Source organism: Cryptomeria japonica, chromosome 9, assembly GCF_030272615.1.
Source record: "Cryptomeria japonica chromosome 9, Sugi_1.0, whole genome shotgun sequence".
Taxonomy (NCBI): domain Eukaryota; kingdom Viridiplantae; phylum Streptophyta; class Pinopsida; order Cupressales; family Cupressaceae; genus Cryptomeria; species Cryptomeria japonica.
In genome coordinates this window covers 744,030,758-744,041,770 of record NC_081413.1, presented here as the reverse complement: position 1 = coordinate 744,041,770, position 11,013 = coordinate 744,030,758, and positions in this window count along the sequence as shown.

Below are 11,013 nucleotides of genomic sequence, written 5' to 3'. Positions count from 1 at the left end.
AGTGAACACATAAGTATGATATTTCATCCAATTACAAAGAACGTATAAATCTACAATCAATATCCATATTTAACCTAATATTTGAATATATGTCTTTCTTTGAAATAAGACATATCATTTCACAATCACTTATGAAATTCAGATTTGATTCAATCACCAAATTAAATCATGAAACAAATACACATATATATTCTAAAGTGGTGTGTGAGATTTCATCTATTCTAGCGAAGTCCATGAGCTAAAATTGTTGGTGTAATTAATTATTCATCTTGGATATTATTACACCTTACTTAAGTTTACTTAGGTACATGCATATCATAGTAGTTTGGGTATGAGACACTTGGGTGTTTGTCCCACATTGGGATAGTGTGTGTAGGAGAATTTTCACCTTTTGTAGTCTTATCTTGTTGTTACATTCTACCTTTTGTGGGTGATCCACCTCATGTGGAATATTATATTGTTTGTCCTACCTATCACACCTATTTCCTACCTACCCTTGTTTCTTATTGGGCCACATTTCATGTTTGTGTTCTCACATATCCATATAGCCTTTCCTATATAAGCATGATCATATTCATTGTATGTAACGATTGATGATCCAGTTGATCAATATTTTCATCTTGATAGAATACAGTTTATTCCTATCAATATTTTATCTCTCTATTGTACTTTTCATTGAGATCTTGATTTTGGAAAAATCTCACAAAAACAACTCTACCTTAACCATGTTCACCTTCATCTGCGTTCACCTGTTCCTACATTCACTTGCACTCAATTGCTCATTAGCAATGACGATCCCTAGTTACATAATAAAAATAATATTGATCATTCAATTGCATTTCCATAATGTAAATCATTTCATCACATTGAATTCCTATTTCATTATCATCTAATTCACTAAAAATTCCATTTCTATTTCATTTCAATTTCATAAATGAAAAATAAGTATTATTTTCCTAATAAAATAATTATAGATAAATATGGTTCGTGACAAGACCTCACAAAGGGACAGGAGCCGAACAAGGTTGGGGTGGAGGCAGCAACCAGTCATCTTTGCAACGACATGGAAGATGCAATACCTTCCCTTCTTATTATGTTGCCCTATGAGCTCCTCTTTCCATTTTCTCTGATCCTGGGCATGAAGGTTGGAGCTCCTCCTCTAGTTTAGGGGCAACTTTACTTCTTGTCAAGATCTAATTTCCCTTCTAGGAAGGGAAATGCTCTATAGGACGGAACGACACATCTCATAGTGCATCTGGAGGCATCAAGGGTGATAGTGGAATGACTCAAGGATTTTTCATTTCTACCAAAATGTCGTTAGGAATTTTGGTTCTACCTCATCATGAATGCTAGTGTGGACATTTTTTGGGAAATTGTAAAACAGAATCACAAGTGGTCTTATGGACTTGTGACACATGTCTCCTCTGGCCCGAATCTTGTTTGCTCCCTTGTTTCTATAAAAGGGAATTCAAGGCCATGAGACGGGGTCCAAAAATTTTGGTGCAAGATTTTGATCCAGTTTCTTGGTCATATATAGTGAGTCTAGGTGAAGGGAGCAAGCTGTAAAATTCATTTATAGAGCAAATAGAATGAGTCTGGTGTCATATTTTGTGCATGTTCTTGAGGGAGTTATATGTAAAATATTTTGTAACAAAAGGTAGAAAATTAAGTAAATAAAAACATGTTTCAAACCTATTTCTTCAATGTGTAATTCTATCATATTTTTGAATGAGTAGAATGAAGGGTTTTCTCATTCATTGCACTATTGTGGTGTATGTATTTTTTGTTCATGCTTTGATCTAAGGGGTAAATTAAATGCTTGAGTGGAATTGTAGAGTGGTAGAGATTTAGATAAGTAGTTTTGGTTGGGATATGCATGTGAGAAATATTCTAAGGCAATATTTTCTTAGATCTCATGCTATTAGATAAAACTATGTTATATTTTTTATTTTATGTCTTATAAATTCAGGTACCTAATGGATAAGGCACTCGTCACGGCTTGTAACTATCTTAAATGTCATTTTCATGCTCAAAATCCACCGATAACTTGCCATTAATTTTATGAATATAAAAATATGTTTTCATTTTTACGCATAGTATTGTTTACTGGAGACATATCATGCTCCAAAGACGGTTGAGGATCACTGAGAACTAGCCATTCTGTAGCATTCTCCCTCTTTATCAAGCCCTTTTAAATGATATTATCTTCTTTGTTTTAATGTCATTTGTCAAAACGGTGCAGAGGTCGTAAATGCATCAAGGGATCACCCTCCCGGGTTTTGCAGAGCCCAAAGTGCATAAGGGTTTGTAGACCCTTGTCAATTGGTCCAAGCTCTTGAAGATTTTAATAGTTGGACTTGGCTTCCCCATAGATATTTAGAAGAATCGGCTTGGTCTCTGCCTCATTGCAATGTAAACCACTTTTGGGGAACCAACAACATATATAAATTTTTAAATTTGAAATGATGTAAAATAATCAAAATGTAAAATTTTAATGTGTTTTATATTTTGATTAAAATTGTAAATAAAAATTATTCGGTTATTTTTTAAAACTTGAGGATTTTCTTTAATTTCTAGAAAAGTTCAAAAAAATAATATCTTAAGAAATATTCTCTCCTTTGGGGAATTATATATTTTTTTAGATAAAAGATGAGAGATCATTGATAATTTAAATATTAATAAAAGTGAAAATAGAAATATACAATTAAATGTAGTGTTTAGATAGCTAAGTTAGAGAGATGGAGAGAGAGATAGAGAGAGAGATAGAGAGAGGTTGAAGCATTGGTAGTTAGTTGAGGAGACATCAATTTAAAAGTAGAAATAGAAGAATGAGAAGTAGTAGGGGATCAAGAAGGAGCATGCCAAAATTGAAATCTATGTGCCATGAAAACCTCTAAGACCTTAGTTGACAAAGACTCCCTAGGCTAGCCAATATGAGAGTGTAGGGCATGCATGAAATATACTACAAAAATTTTATCTAGATTAGTGCACATAATAGTAAAAATATAAGAATTTTAAAATGACTAATTAACATTTAATGAGGGAATAAATCTCCTCGCTGACACTCATCCATTATTTCATCATAGGTAATGAAAACTTGACTATAAATAATCAATGGTAGTAAAAAAATATTGAATGTACCCATAAGATATTGTAGTTGAGAAGTCTATATCTTATACCAAGTCCATATAGTTAGAGAGTAAATTAGAGATAATACCAAATTATTAAAATATCTTGGTTCCATCATGAAGATCATAACCTAAAATAACTTTGAAGGTTGTTTGTAATATAGGGATAGTCCATATAGAAAATGCATGCCAATAAGGTGGACTCAATCGAACCTAGAATGAGTGGTTATATTTTTAGTGGTAGTAATCTCAAGCCTTCTAATATGATTTAGAGAAGAAGAGTGGTCTAGGATGACAATTGAAATTGCAAGAGGTCATATTTAGGAATCTACTAACAATTAGCCAAATGAGGTGAATGAAGGGACAACTATCATTCAAATTTACTATTGGTTATGAGGTAGGTTGTGGTAGCACAATACAGTTGATGATCAAATGAAAAGTGGATTTAAGAACTAGCTTCCCATAATTGTTTACTATGTGAAGTTGGGAGGTAGATTAAATGAGTCATTTGATAGAGAAGATTTAAATGGTGCACACTTTAACAATTAATGAAAGGGAATATGAAATCAAACAATGTGGTCATTATTAAAATGATAGTTTGAAACTTGATACTGTATATTTAAATATGAGTCATAAACCATAGTATTTTTCAATTTGTTCAATACTCATATTGGCTAGAATATGGGCAACTTTATTTAATTCTCTATCAAAATGGCTAAACTCATGTATGGAGAGTCATCCTTATGTTATGTATAAATAAACATATAATATTTTTATTGAGAAATAAATGAGCCTTATGTTTGGGCACTAATGACCTGCTTGTAGAGAAAATGAAAGAAAAATATAATGAACATTAATTAAAAGTATTTTTAGGAACTATTCTTTGAGACCTATGAAAGTCTATTTTTTTGTTTCTCAAAAATGTTATTAATGTGAAAGAAGTGGAGATAATTCTATATTTTAAAAATAATTTCATTGTGTTTTTTATTTGGCACCAAGCACCACTGCACATTTTTGTGAGTAATTGCCTCTTTCCAAAAAAAATTCTAACTAGATCTTATTTAGATAGAAGTTTTTTTGTTGAATTTGTTTTGAATACATTAATAACATTAAACATTTGACAAAACCAAGTTTAAGATATTGAATAGACATTCTAAGTAAGAGGTTCTTATCCTCAAACCCATCACTATATGAATAAACTAATATTAAACATTTTATTATGGAATGAAATTTCAAAGTTCTATCACACCTCCTGATAGGTTTTTTAAAAACATACAAAATTAGTCATCATTGTAACATGTTTATGTGACTCATCTTTGTAATATGTTTATGTGACTTAACTAGTTTTAAATCAAAAGAATCACACTAGAATGTTATTAGCAAGAAACTAAAAACTATCAAGACATTCTAAATACAATTTGGGACATTGTTAATGATGCAATCTAGTTAGATTCATCTTTTCTAAAATAGATTTGAAATACTATTTCTATTTAAAACACATTCAACCAAAAAGTTTCTATCTAAAATAGATCTAACCAAAACATTTATGATAAGGGCATGTTCACATGCCACTGCTTATTTTGACTAGCAGATGTTGCTCAATATTTTTAGGAATTATTTGTGAAGCAGCTAGCCCGTGAATATTTATCTTTTCTATTTAATAAAAAATTTAGAATAATTTTTTTTTAAAATAGTTCCAGTTAATAAATTTTGAATTAATTTATAATAGATCAAGTCTAGTTAGGTCGAGAGGCATCCCTACAATTACAACAAAATTTATTACGACGAGAAGCATCCCTACAGCGGCAACAAAGTTTTAGAGCCTGTGTACACATTAAAATTGGTTTGAGGTTGTCTAGTAAGCAAAGTCAATAATTTTTTGGAGAATAGAATACATGCTGAAACATCAGTTATTTGAATTATTGGTGAAGGAAGGTGCCAAAGTCAAGTATAAATTGGCTGATAATAGATTAAAAATGCTTTGATTGCTGGCCACCACCATTTTTCTATGTGCTACAGTTTGAAGGGCCATTGAAGGGGGTATTACATTAAAAGACTGTACAAGAAGAAAGAAACCAGACCAGTGCAAGAAGGAATAAATTTATACAGACGTTTGAAGATGTTTAAATTTCCCTGTTGAACATGGTTTGAGTCTTCATTCAAGTAGCCACTTTAAATTCAAATTTGAGAAAATGTATGTGTGTTGAATTAGTCATGTATTGATCATTTAATGTTGTGTGCGAAGGAAGAGAAAAGAGAGAAGAGTATGAATAAGGTAGTTAAAAAAGTATTCATATTAGAATAATTATTTGATGTTCTATTAAAACTGCAATCTACGATCTTTGTTGAGAAACATGTGTCTCAACCTTGCAGTCTTTTTCTGGAAAATTCCAGAATTTGTTTGAGGTAGTTTTCCACATGTTTATGCATTAGAAAATGGTTAGTGAGTTGTTAAAAATGAGTCTTGTCCATAGTAGAATATAGGTGGGCCATTTTTAGAGCCTTAATGACTCATTTTGTGACTTTTAAGAGGGTCTAAGCTAGGGGACAAAATTATGGACGGGATTACTATTTTAACCTGGTTGTTTTTCCATTTTGGAAATGTAAATGTCAAAAATGGGCACCATGTGGCATGGTGGTTAAGCCCATGGTTTTGTAAAACCACAAGTGGTTTCCAGGTTGTAAAATCACTATAAAAGGAGGGCTTGGGGAGGAGTTTGATCATTGAGTTTTTTGCAAGACTGGATGCTAGAAGGAGTCTCTCTGAGTTTGAGTTGTGGTGATGTGCTCCTATAAGAACTTGCATTGCAAGTGTATTGTAATCAGCTTGATTTGATAATACATTGTGCGAGTTTTGGAGGGTGGGGTTTTTCTCCCAGAAGGGTTTCCCCACGGTAATCATTGTGTTATGTGTTCATTGCTATTTTGTTTATGCTTTATTGTGCATTTCTTGATATCTTAGTAATATTTAAGTTGAAAGTTGCATAACCGTCCCCTCAAGATTAGCGTAGGAAGCGTTTCCGCACACCTTTGCTTCCTTACAAGTGGTATCAGAGCCTGGCCATTTTTGGTTCTATTTGTTGGGTACAGGGTTTTTTGAGCTAATCAAGGTTTGAGTTGGAGCTTATGCAGAGTATTTCATTTTTGTGTTGCAGGATTGAAAAGATGGCAAGCATTTCAGGGAGGATTGATGTAGAGAAGTTTTCTGGCACAAACTTTGAGAAGTGGAAGCTGAAGATGGAAGATCTGTTGATTGAATGAGATCCATGGGATGCGATTGATGAGAATAAGCATAGGCCCGCAGATCCAAATTTAGCCGCACAATATGATGTGACTGATAGAAAAGCTAAAGGTCTCATTAGATTGTGTCTTGCAGACTCTATTATGATAAATGTCCATGAAGAATCTACTGCAAAGAAGCTTTGGAAGAAGCTAAGTGAGATCTACCAAGCGAAATCACTTGTGAACAAGATCTTCTTAAGGAAGAAATTGTATTCTTTGAGAATGGAAGAAGGTGGACGAATTTCTGAGCATCTGGAAAGCTTTAATATGTTGGTAACTTAGTTGACCTCTGTTGAGGTGCCAATGGATGAAGAAGAAAGATGCCAAATCTTGCTATGTTCATTGCTAGACTCATGGGATAGCCTTGTTATGGCCATAAGGAGCACTTCAATTACCTTGAAGATGGAGGATGTTGTTGGTTCTCTACTTTCTAAAGAGATCAGAAGGAAGGTCTCTCTAAATGCCAAAGAGGCTTTGAGTGTTCAAGGAAGACCAAAAGAAAGAGGCAAGAATGAAAAGCAAAATGGCCATTCTAAGTCCAAGAATAAGGGGAGATCAAAATCTCTTGGTAAGTCCAAGGTAATTTGCTGGAATTGTGGAAAGCTCGGACATTTCCGAAAGGACTGTAAAGAAGAAAAGAAGAAAAAGAAGAAGAAGCAAGATTCTGATTCTGAGTCCAAGAAGGAAGATGGAGATGCTTTCATCATAGCCTTCACCACTTGTGCAGGTGACAATGCATGGTTGATAGACTCAGGTGCATCTTTCCACATGACTCCTATTAGAAACTGGTTTAGTAAGTATGAAAAGTTTGATGGTGGTAAGCTGTATTTGGGTGATAACTCCTTTCGTGAGATTGTTGGTCATGGAAGTGTTCATGTTAAATTTTCTGATGGTAGAACTAGAAGATTTGATGGTGTCTTGCATATCCTGGGACTAGCAAGAAATTTGTTATCTATTAGCAAACTAATAGATGCGGGTGTGCATGTACAGTTTTCTGAAGCAGATGTGAAAATGGTGAGAGGCGTTATGGTAATAGCAAGAGGAAGCAGAATGGGTACATTGTACCAGCTTGATGCATGCACAGTTGAGTGCAATAGCACTTCTGATAAGACTATGATAAAGACTATGTTGGAAAAGGAGAGGGTGTCTCTTTCAATAGATGGTCGTTGTTTCTGGGTACCCAAGGGTGCTCTGTCTACCGAATCAAAGTTGCCTGCAGAGAAGACCATGTTATGGCACCAGAGACTTGGCCACATAGGTGAGAAGGGTCTATGGACCTTGAAAAATAAGAACCTTGTTGATGGGTTAAATGATTGCAATCTTGAATTTGATTTTTGTGAGCATTGTATCTATGGTAAACAAAATTGCATTCAGTTTTACTCGAGTTCTCATAAGTCTTCATATATTTTGGATCTAATCCATTCAGATGTATTTGGTCCAGTTGATGTTCCTTCTATTGGTAGATCAGTTTATTATGTTTCTTTCATTGATGATTTCAGTAGAAGAACATGGGTTTGTTTTCTTAGGATTAAAACTGAAGTTTTCAGTCGTTTCAAAGAATTTAAAGCAATGGTTGAGTTGCAGACTGGAAAGAAAATAAAATGTTTGAGAACTGATAATGGTGGTGAATTTTGCTCCAATGATTTTGACACATTTTGTAAAGATTGTGGTATTAAAAGAGAGAAGACAACTCCATATTCTCCACAACAGAATGGAGTTGCAGAAAGAATGAACAGGACCTTGATGGAGAAGGCTAGGAGTATGCTGAGTGGAGCTAGACTAGAACAAAAGTTCTGGGTTGAAGCTCTAGCCACTGCCTGCTACCTAATAAATAGGTCTCCTACATCATCTCTTGTTGATAAGACACCAATGGAAGCATGGTCGGGCCACAAGCCTTCACTTAGACATCTGAGAGTGTTCGGTTGCGAAGCATATGCTCTTGTGCCAAAGGAGAAGCAGACAAAATTGGACAACAAAGCTGTTAAATGTATTTTCATTGGATACAGTTATGGTGTAAAAGGATACAAGCTTTGGAATCCTGTTGAACAAAAGGTATTTTATTCAAGAAGTGTTATTTTTAGAGAAACTAAGCCTTCTTCTGTTACAGTGCAGCCAGAACAAACAGAACAAAAGAAAGATGTGATTCAACTACCTACTACACCAGAGAAAGTTGAATCGAGGCCCTTAGAAAGACAAGAAGTCGAGGAGAGCTCTATGAGTTATGAATCATCAGAGGAAGAAGAGGTACCTGAAGCTGAACCTGAACCAGATCTTGCTCGAAGGTCTACTAGACAAAGGAAACCACCTGAAAGGTATGGGTATTCTCCTGATGATTGGAGATGCATATTTGCATTGAATGCTAACATTGATGAACCGAGATCTGTAGAAGAGGCTCTTGGTATGAATGATTCAGAGTCCTAGAAAATAGCCATGGATGAAGAAATGGCAGCTCTTAAGAGGAATGAAACATGGGACCTTGTACCATTGCATGAAGGACGAAAGCCTGTTGGTTGTAAATGGGTGTTCAAGAAGAAGATGGGTTCAGATGGAAGCATTGAGAAGTATAAAGCACGTTTGGTTGCAAAAGGTTACTCTCAGGTTGAGGGAGTAGATTATGGTGAGATTTTTTCTCCAGTAGCCAAAATGACATCCATTAGATTTTTACTTTCTATTGCAGCAGCCTATGATCTAGAGATTGAGCAAATGGATGTGAAAACAGCTTTCCTTCATGGAGATTTGGAGGAAGAAATTTACATGACACAGCCAGAGCACTATGTGATGAAAGGTAAAACTTATTTGGTCTGTAAGTTGAAGAAATCCTTGTATGGTTTAAAATAGAGTCCTAGGATGTGGTACCAGAAGTTTGATACATGTGTTGAGTTTGGGATTTGTGCGATCTAAATCTGATCACTGTATATATTTTAAATCTGATGGTGATCGTTTCTTGGTCATTGCCCTGTATGTCGATGACATGTTGTTTATTGGCAAAGGAAAAGGTTTGATTGCAGAGTTAAAATCTCAGCTCTTGATAAAGTTTGAAATGAAAGATCTTGGTGCAGCTAGGCACATTCTGGGAATGGAGATTGTAAGAGATAGACAAAACAGAAAGCTTTGGCTAGGCTAGAGCAAGTATGTTGGTACTATTTTGAAAAGATTCAATATGCAGGATTCAAGACCATTGAGTGTTCCTATTACAATGGGAACAAAGCTTTCTAGTTCACAGTGTCCTACATCCCCATTGGAGATGGAAGAGATGAGTTGAGTACCATATCAGAGTGCTATTAGAAGTTTGATGTATGCTATGGTCTGTACAAGACCAGACATTGCCCAAGCAATGGGAGTTCTTTCTCATTATATGTCTAATCTAGGAAGAGCACATTGGGATGCAGTAAAAAGAGTTTTCAGATACTTGAGGGGTACTCCAGAGTACTCGATATGTTTTCATGGAACAGGAAATGAGCATTCCTTAGATATTCGAGGCTGTGTGGATTCAGACTGGGCTGGTGATGTTGATAGAAGAAGATCCACCAGTGCATATGTGTTTACATTATTCGGTGGTGCAATTAGTTGGATGAGCAAGTGACAGGCTGTGGTCGCGTTGTCCACTACTGAGGCAGAATATATGGCAGCTACTCATTCCTGTAAGGAAGCCATCTGGCTAAAGAGATTATGTTCAAATATAGAGTTCAAACAGGGTGCAATGACAATTTACAGTGACAGTCAAAGTGCAATCTGCCTAGCGAAGAACCCTACTTTTCATGCCAGGACCAAGCACATTGATGTACAATATCATTTTGTGAGAGATATGATTGAGGATGGCAAGGTGAAGCTGGAAAAGGTAGAAACTTTGGTGAATGTTGTTGATGCATTAACTAAGCCTGTGAGCACAGAGAAATTTAGATGGTGTTCAGAGTCTATGGGCCTCTCGGCCCCTAGCAATTAAGTCCATGATATTTTGGATCCCCTGACTCTTGCAAGGTGTTCGACAAGTGGGAGAATGTTGAGAAACATGTGTCTCAACCTTGCAGTCTTTTTCTGGAAAATTCTAGAATTTGTTTGAGGTAGTTTTCCACATGTTTTGGAAAATGGTTAGTGAGTTGTTAAAAATGAGTCTTGTCCATAGTAGAATATAGGTGGGCCATTTTTAGAGCCTTAATGACTCATTTTGTGACTTTCAAGAGGGTCTAAGCTAGGGGACAAAATTATGGACGGGATTACTATTTTAACCTGGTTGTTTTTCCATTTTGGAAATGTAAATGTCAAAAATGGGCACCATGTGGCATGGTGGTTAAGCCCATGGTTTTGTAAAACCACAAGTGGTTTCCAGGTTGTAAAATCACTATAAAAGGAGGGCTTGGGGAGGAGTTTGATCATTGAGTTTTTTGCAAGATTGGATGCTAGAAGGAGTCTCTCTGAGTTCGAGTTGTGGTGATGCGCTCCTGTAAGAACTTGCATTGCAAGTGTATTATAATCAGCTTGATTTGATAATACATTGTGCGAGTTTTGGAGGGTGGGGTTTTTCTCCCAGAAGGGTTTCCCCATGGTAATCACTGTGTTATGTGTTCATTGCTATTTTGTTTATGCTTTATTGTGCATTTCTTGA